The following is an 8017-nucleotide window of genomic DNA, read 5'->3' as shown; positions in this document are numbered from 1 at the left end:
CTTTTTGGAAAAAGGGAGCCCACAACTGCCTCTTTTAAAGCATCACTTCCTTATCCAAAGAAGCATCAATCATCACTCTTACTTATCGTCTTGTTATCTCTCTGTCCGGAAGAAGAGGGAACCAATTCTCTGATGCTGCAGACTGCCCTATCTACTTTCTTTGGGCCAAACCAGGATGGATGAAATGCTACCAGTTCAGCCTAGTTCAGATGTAGCAATAGTGGAGGCTGCCAGTGGTTTGTAGAACCAATAATGGCAGCAGTGTGAGGCTCTGGCCACCCATCCAGATGTCACTATTTTTTTGGTGCATGAGCAGAGGGTGAAAAAACGCAAACAAAGCATATGCTTCTGAAACGGTAGCGAAGGTAAGTAGATTTCACTGCTGGACCAAACCATTCCTTGGTCCATTGTCTTGGTCCAATGTCTCCAAAGACATTATCGCTATTATCTCTAATGGACTTGCCCATCCAGCTTCAGCATGAGTACCGAATTCAATTCTGGTGCTCTGTCTTGGAATGACCCTATGTATCCCATTTAATTCCAATGTCTCAGTATTATAAAGAACATATTGAGCACTTCCAAAATCTTTATTGCTGTAAAATATCCTTTGCTATGTCTTATTATAAGTGGTCACTGAAACCACAACTTAATTTTTTTGCTGCCATTTTTTTTGTTTCATCCATCCTCTATTTTAAACCACCAGCAATCAAAAATATTGAATAGGAAAGATAGAAAACTGACTCCCCAGTAAGCAGTAAGACCAGAACTATACTTGATTGAGATTATACTGAATAACACAATAGTTATATTATAGGAATCTTGCAAGTCTGCTTGTGATTTTCCTTCCCTCTATAGCAGGGTCTCCAAACTTGGCAATGTTTCTGTCTTCTTGCTTCACACAATGCTTTCTGAATGTTTCCTTCATGGCCTTCTATTTCAATAGTGAGATGGATAGCATATAAATTTAATAATCAATAAATTAAAAAATATTGGAAACTGTACTTTAATGTTTCCAAATGTAAAATAATGCACTTGGGGAAAAGGAATCCTCAATCTGAGTATTGTATTGGCAGTTCTGTGTTAGCAAAAACTTCAGAAGAGAAGGATTTAGGGGTAGTGATTTCTGACAGTCTCAAAATGGGTGAACAGTGTAGTCAGGCGGTAGGAAAAGCAAGTAGGATGCTTGGCTGCATAGATAGAGGTATAACAAGCAGGAAGAGGGAGATTATGATCCCGCTATATAGAGTGCTGGTGAGACCACATTTGGAATACTGTGTTCAGTTCTGGAGACCTCACCTACAAAAAGATATTGACAAAATTGAATGGGTCCAAAGACGGGCTAAAAGAATGGTGGGAGGTCTTAAGCATAAAACGTATCAGGAAAGACTTAATGAACTCAATGTGTATGGTCTGGAAGACAGAAGGAAAAGGGGGGACATGATCGAAACATTTAAATATGTTAAAGGATTAAATAAGGTTCAGGAGGGAAGTGTTTTTAATAGGAAAGTGAACACAAGAACAAGGGGACACAATCTGAAGTTAGTTGGGGGAAAGATCAAAAGCAACATGAGAAAATATTATTTTACTGAAAGAGTAGTAGATCCTTGGAACAAACTTCCAGCAGACGTGGTTGGTAAATGCACAGTAACTGAATTTAAACATGCCTGGGATAAACATATATCCATCCTAAGATAAAATACAGAAAATAGTATAAGGGCAGACTAGATGGACCATGAGGTCTTTTTCTGCCGTCAGTCTTCTATGTTTCTACTTTGATTCTCCACAAAATGTGACAATTACCAAAAGAAAGATTTGGTTGAATAATGGCAACAATGATGCCTACTTTGATTGAGCAGTTAGAATAAAATGTTCTGATGTGTTTCTGTAGTAACTGGACTGACATAACTTGGTTTGACACATCTGGGTTTTATTGCAGCCCTAAGCAAAACAAACCGGGTATCAAGCTGATTGCCTTGTCATCACTCCTTCATACTCTCTCCCCCTTGACTGAGCACTATCATATTGCTTTAGTTCAAAATTCATATTGAGGCAATACCTTTAGCTTTGAAGACCATCATGTAAGAGGATTAAAAACAAAATAAAAATTGAGAGTGGACAATGCTATCATTCCAGCCATAACTGAGCGATATGCTATCATTCCAGCCATAACTGAGCGATATGTGTCATGCCTGAGAACCAGCTAAGAACGATCCAAAGTCTTTACTTGGACTTGCTATTGCAAGGCCTCTATATCCTCATCACTCAATGTCAACAAATAATGTGTCAGTTTAATATTTTTAGGAACTCTGCTTCAAGCGAATGGCTTATGAAGAACCATGAAAAAGGCAAGTAGCAGGTATTCAAATCAGAGGTGGGTTCCTCCCAGTTTGGACTGGTTCTGTAGAACCGGTTAGTAACTTGGAAGCCTGAGTCACTGGAACTGGCAGTGACCCAGGCCTGCCATGCCCCTGAGCCAGTTCTCCCCAAGCCTACAGTGCCGCCATTTTGTTTTTTGCTTCTGCACATGCGTAGAAGCCTTTTTTATATTACTGCGCATGGGCAGAAGGTCATTTCTGGAAATTCATGTGTGCACTTCCATAGTACTGCAAACCAGTGGGGAAGGTAAGTAGAACCCACCCCTGGATGCAAACACAGAGTAGACTAAGATCACAAAAACTGGCCCTTGAAACCACAGTTGTTTCACATGACTGCATTTTTTTGTACTTTTTAAACTTTTGTCATTTCTGAAGACTCATGTAGAATTGCTACCTCTTTTTCCCCTAACCAGATGTCCAAGTCATAATTGTTGCTATTATGTGCAGGCCAATTGCACATATTGTGTATAATCGCCATAGTTATCCAACAGCAACTTCTAGATGCCACTGGCCAGAAAGTTATAATTGGACTCTTTGGCTATTTGCTGCCAGAATTGCTGTTATTTTGCTGCCTGAAGTAGAGGATGAGTGTCCCTTATGATAAATCACTCCCACAATCTTCATTCTTTGTAGCCTGGTTTGTTCTGAACATGGCTTTAGTTGTCCTTCAGGAAAGCATCATCCACCTAATCAGAAATAAAAGATAAAGGTTTCCCCTGTCAGTTATGTCTCCGTTTCTTAACCAAGTCAGCCAGCATTATCCAAAGACATTTCCATAGTCATGTGACCAGCAGCATGACTATTTGCCGAGGTGCATGGGACAGTGCTACTTTCCCACTGATATGGTACCTATTTATGAACTTGCATTTGCATGCCTTCACACTGCTAGGCGGACAGGAGCTGGGGCAAGAAATGGGAGTTTCCTTCTGTTGAATATGTAAATAGTTGAATGCAAATAGTTTGAATTTGAATGTTCAAAGTTGATTGGTTGATCCGTTTGAGCGGGAGAATTGTTTAACTGTCAACCCAGCCTTGGGTGAGAAAAAAGAGTATAAATATAGGTACCCAGCGTTGCTCGCAGTTCGCGCCTGATTACTTAGTAGCGGCTTGGAGAAAATGTTATTACTGAACCACAGCGAATAAAGCAGTTACTTTTCAAGCATCTGAAGCACGTTATTTCACCCTCATTGTGCAGATCTTGGGTCTTGACAAGCTCAGTTTCTTTAACCCCTAAGCCAATGTCAAGTGTCAGATGCAGTGATGGCTTAGCAAGAAGCATCAGGAGAACACATCCTTCCTTAGCACCTGACACCAGTAATGGGTTGCAGCTAGTAGGACTGGGATTGGGGTTCCAGTAGCATAAATTGAGATTGCATGCATCTCTGCCCCCCTGATGTGTGCATGTGTGAAATTTATCTTCTGTGCATGTGCAGCAAGAAAAATATCATATGAGTATGTGCTCACACGTGAGATTTCACTGATTTTTGGAGGTGTTTTTGCTTCTGCACATGCACGGAAGCAAGGTACAGTGATACCTCATCTTACAAACGCCTCGTCATACAAACTTTTCGAGATACAAACCCGGGGTTTAAGATTTTTTTGCCTCATCTTACAAACTATTTTCACCTTACAAAGCCACTGCCGCCGCTGGGAAACCGCACCTCCAGACTTCCGTGTTTTTGTGATGCTGCAGGGGAATCCCAGCAGTGCAAAAACTGGCGCTTCGCTGGCAACGGAAGTCTGGAGGTGGGATTTCCCACTGAGGGGAGCCTCAGGGGAATCCCAGCAGCGCAAAAACACAGAGGTCCGGAGGTGGGGTTTTTGTGATGCTGCGATTTCACTGATGATCCCTTCGCTGGGAAACCCCACCTCCGGACTTCCGTTGCCAGCAAAGCACTCATTTTTGCGATGCTGGGATTCCCCTGCTGGGATTCCCCTGCAGCATCACAAAAACACAGAAGTCCAGAGGTGGGGTTTCCCATGGAGGGGAGCCTCAGGGGAATCCCAGCAGCGCAAAAACGGGCGCTTTGGCTGGCAAAAGGGGTGAATTTTGGGCTTGCATGCATTAATTGCTTTTCCATTGATTCCTATGGGAAACATTGTTTCGTCTTACAAACTTTTCACTTTAAGAACCTCGTCCCGGAACCAATTAAGTTTGTAAGACAAGGTATCACTGTAATCAGCAACAATTGGTGAAGTCTTGCGCTTATGTGAGATTTTGCTTGCTGTGCATGCGTAGAAGCCAAATGTCATGCTGACAGGTGCATGTGCACCATTGGACATGCACATACCTGCAATGGTCATGGAGAGTGCTGGTAGTGGCTGGTAGGTGGAACCCCTGCCTGCCTGACATATGTTATCCCAGCAATTGCACAGGTGGGCTAATGTGCTTCTAATGAAACTTGCAACAACCTGTCTTAGGAAACAGGATGAGTGTTATTTTCCCACAGTTAGGAGGGGGAAACAAAGTGGGAAATCTTGAAGCAGGACCCAAACCTATGCCAGTTCTGTTACTGGGGAAGAGTAGGGTACAGCAATAAGGACAGCAAATTTTATGCCAACCCACTTTTGTGCTGTCTAATGGAAAGCACTTTAACTGGGGCATGAGAAAGACTTCAGATCGTGATCCTAATGGGCTTTTAGTGCACGCTCTTTGCCCCCACCCTCTTGATAATTTCTAGAAAGTAATATTTTCTCTGGCTAATCTTCCTCCTCAGTGTGTGTTAATGAAATAAACTATTTAAAGGCTTCTTCTTTAATTAGTTAGAATTGTCCCTTCAAACTAATCTTCATTTTAATCTCTTTAAACAGAAAGGAGGGGAGTTCTGAATGGGGAAGGATGGAAAATGGTTTTCAACAGCGTGGTCATGAGCCTTTCCTTCTCCCTGCATTAGCTTTTCAGCTCTCTCTCTGAACATGTTATCACGCAAGGCTTGCCTTTCCCCAGACAGGAACAGACATCTAAAGGCAGGAGAAGAACCACGGCACAAGAGAATTGAGCACTCTGCAAAGCCAGAGCTGCAAAGGCTGCAACAATGGTGCCCACACATGTCTGTCTGACATGTGGCAGAACATTTTGTCTCTGTATAGGCCTCATCAGCCACCTGCGGACACATTGTGGAAAGCAAACAATCTGTTACATGTCAAGGTCCTCTTTGAACACGATGGACGAACATCATCATCATCATCAACAACAACAACCACAGATCCTACAGAGCCAGCGTATTTCTTAATTACTTGTTCCTTTATTGTTAATTGTTGATCTTAAAGGGCAGAATCCATCCATCAGTTTGATATCTTCACTATCAATTCTAAGGTTGGCTATCTACTGTCATAAATTAGGTGTTCTTTATATATCATTTTAGTCCATTTTTTGTCATTGTGCTCCCTGACTTTTATTGGAATGGAATGGAATGTTACAATGACAAAAAATGGACTACTTATTGGGGCTTGCATATCCTTTCCATATGTTGCTATTAAAACATAGCATCAACATAGTATCTATCTATCTATCTATCTATCTATCTATCTATCTATCTATCTATCTATCTATCTATCTATCTATCTATCTATTTATTGGATTTGTATGCCGCTCTTCTCCATAGACTCGGGGCGGCTAACAACAGTGGTAAAAACAATATGTGACAATCCAATACTAAAACAGCTTAAAAAAAACCTTATTATAAAAACCAGTCATACATACAAACATACCATGCATAAATTGTAGAAGCCTAGGGGGAAAGAATATCTCAGTTCTCCCATGCCTGACGGCAGAGGTGGGTTAATGATGTTACTTCCTCCGGTTTTATTTTATTTATCATAGTTTTTAACTACTCATCTTTTTTGCAGAGGGACTCTACCTCTTTAAAATCACACTTATCTTCCACTCCTTCTTCCCTTAAAATATAAATATAAATTTAAATATAAATTCTTAAAATATAAACTCTGTGTGTGCGTGTCTCTCTCTCTCTGTCTCTCTCTCTATTTCTCTCTCTCTCTCTCTCACACACACACACACACAGGGGGGAGATGGAGACAGAGACAAAGACAGAGACAGAGAAACTCTATATGAATGTGAGCAAGAAACAAGGAGCAAGGAACTAATCTAAACTCTTGATAAAGTTGTTCCAGATAAAAGGACCCTTGACAAAAAAAAAGGCCAATTAGGTAGCTAATTGCCCTGTAAATAATGCTGACCAATCTTGGTCAGATCTTGGGGGAAACAAATATGTTGGGAGGGTGAAAACGGCCTTTTTCTGGCCTTCTCAAATTTCTGGTAGACCCATTTTTCACCTTGCATGATCCTCTGCATGCACATATGAAAGGGGTGGGGCTGGGGCCATCCAGGAGTGCGATTTGGGGGTTCTCCGAACTGCACAGAATCTTAGCTAGAGGTTCTCCTAAAACCCTGCAAACCCCCAGCAGCCCACTCCTGATATAATGTATATAGCACAAACAGCACGAGCAATGGCATTGAAGACCACTGAGAGATCAAACAGAACTAGAAGATTGCAATTTCTCTAAACCTACTCTAGTTACTCCACAGGTTAGCTACCTAATTGATCAATATGACTAGCGATGGGCGAACTCAACGGTGTTCGGGTTCGGCAAGTTTGGACGAACTTTAAACAAAATTTGGCCGAACCCGAACTGAACCTGTATGCGAACCCGAATGGGGAATCCCTCCCACGAAGAGATTCCGGGGGCGGAGCTTTGACATCACTGGCAGGTTGCTAAGGATGCCAAGGTGATCACTTCCTGGATTTCATGGAACTTTGCCCGAAGTTTGAAAAAAATTCAGGTTCATGTTCGGCATACAGAACACCACAAAATTTGGTACGGACCCGAATTGTGCAGGTTCGGTTCATCCATCACTAAATATGACCAGTATCTGGTTGCTACTGGTACGATAAAGGACAGTGCACCAGTAGCGATCATTGCACTGTGCACACAGTTTTTGCTTCTGCACATGTGCAGGAAGTAAAGCCTCACAAGGAATGCACATGCACAAGAGATTTTGGTGATTTTTTGCTTCTGTGCATGGACGGAAGCAAAAAAAAAAGTTGCCAAAATCTTTCACGCACATGTGTCCCTTTATGAGATTTTGCTTCCTGCACATGCGCAGAAGTAAAACAGGCTGGGACACATGTGCATGCAAGCTAACTGAAGCTGTGCATGCAGCACACTGGTAGTGGCGGTAATAGGAATCCGCCCCTGGATTTGATGTTTGCTTTTATATGGGGCTGAACCCCAGCTGCAGAACATCAAGGTAACCTAGGGCTGCCTGCCTTGGCAAGTCCATCATGTTGTCAGTACTTGTTCTCCCTAATCCTCCTTTCCAGCTCACACTGTCTTAAACCAATAATTGTCTTCCTTTGCATTAGTATGGTAATTTCATGTTCTTTTTATTCTGTGTGCTTGTGCAAAGGAGCAAATAAATATGTTTTATGCATAAAATAATGAATTGGGATAAAGCATAATAATGATTATAAGAAAAAGGAAACTATAATAAAAGTAATGATTAATAATGCAGTGGCCCTTGAGAAGCTGTGTCTTGTTATTTTTAGCCCATTGGTCCAAAAGTGAAAAATACATACCTGGCCCTGGCCCTTTTTTCTGTGACAATAAATATGTTAATTGCC

Source organism: Erythrolamprus reginae, chromosome 1 (genome assembly GCF_031021105.1).
Source record: "Erythrolamprus reginae isolate rEryReg1 chromosome 1, rEryReg1.hap1, whole genome shotgun sequence".
Classification (NCBI taxonomy): Eukaryota; Metazoa; Chordata; class Lepidosauria; order Squamata; family Dipsadidae; genus Erythrolamprus; species Erythrolamprus reginae.
This window is presented reverse-complemented; position numbering follows the sequence as displayed.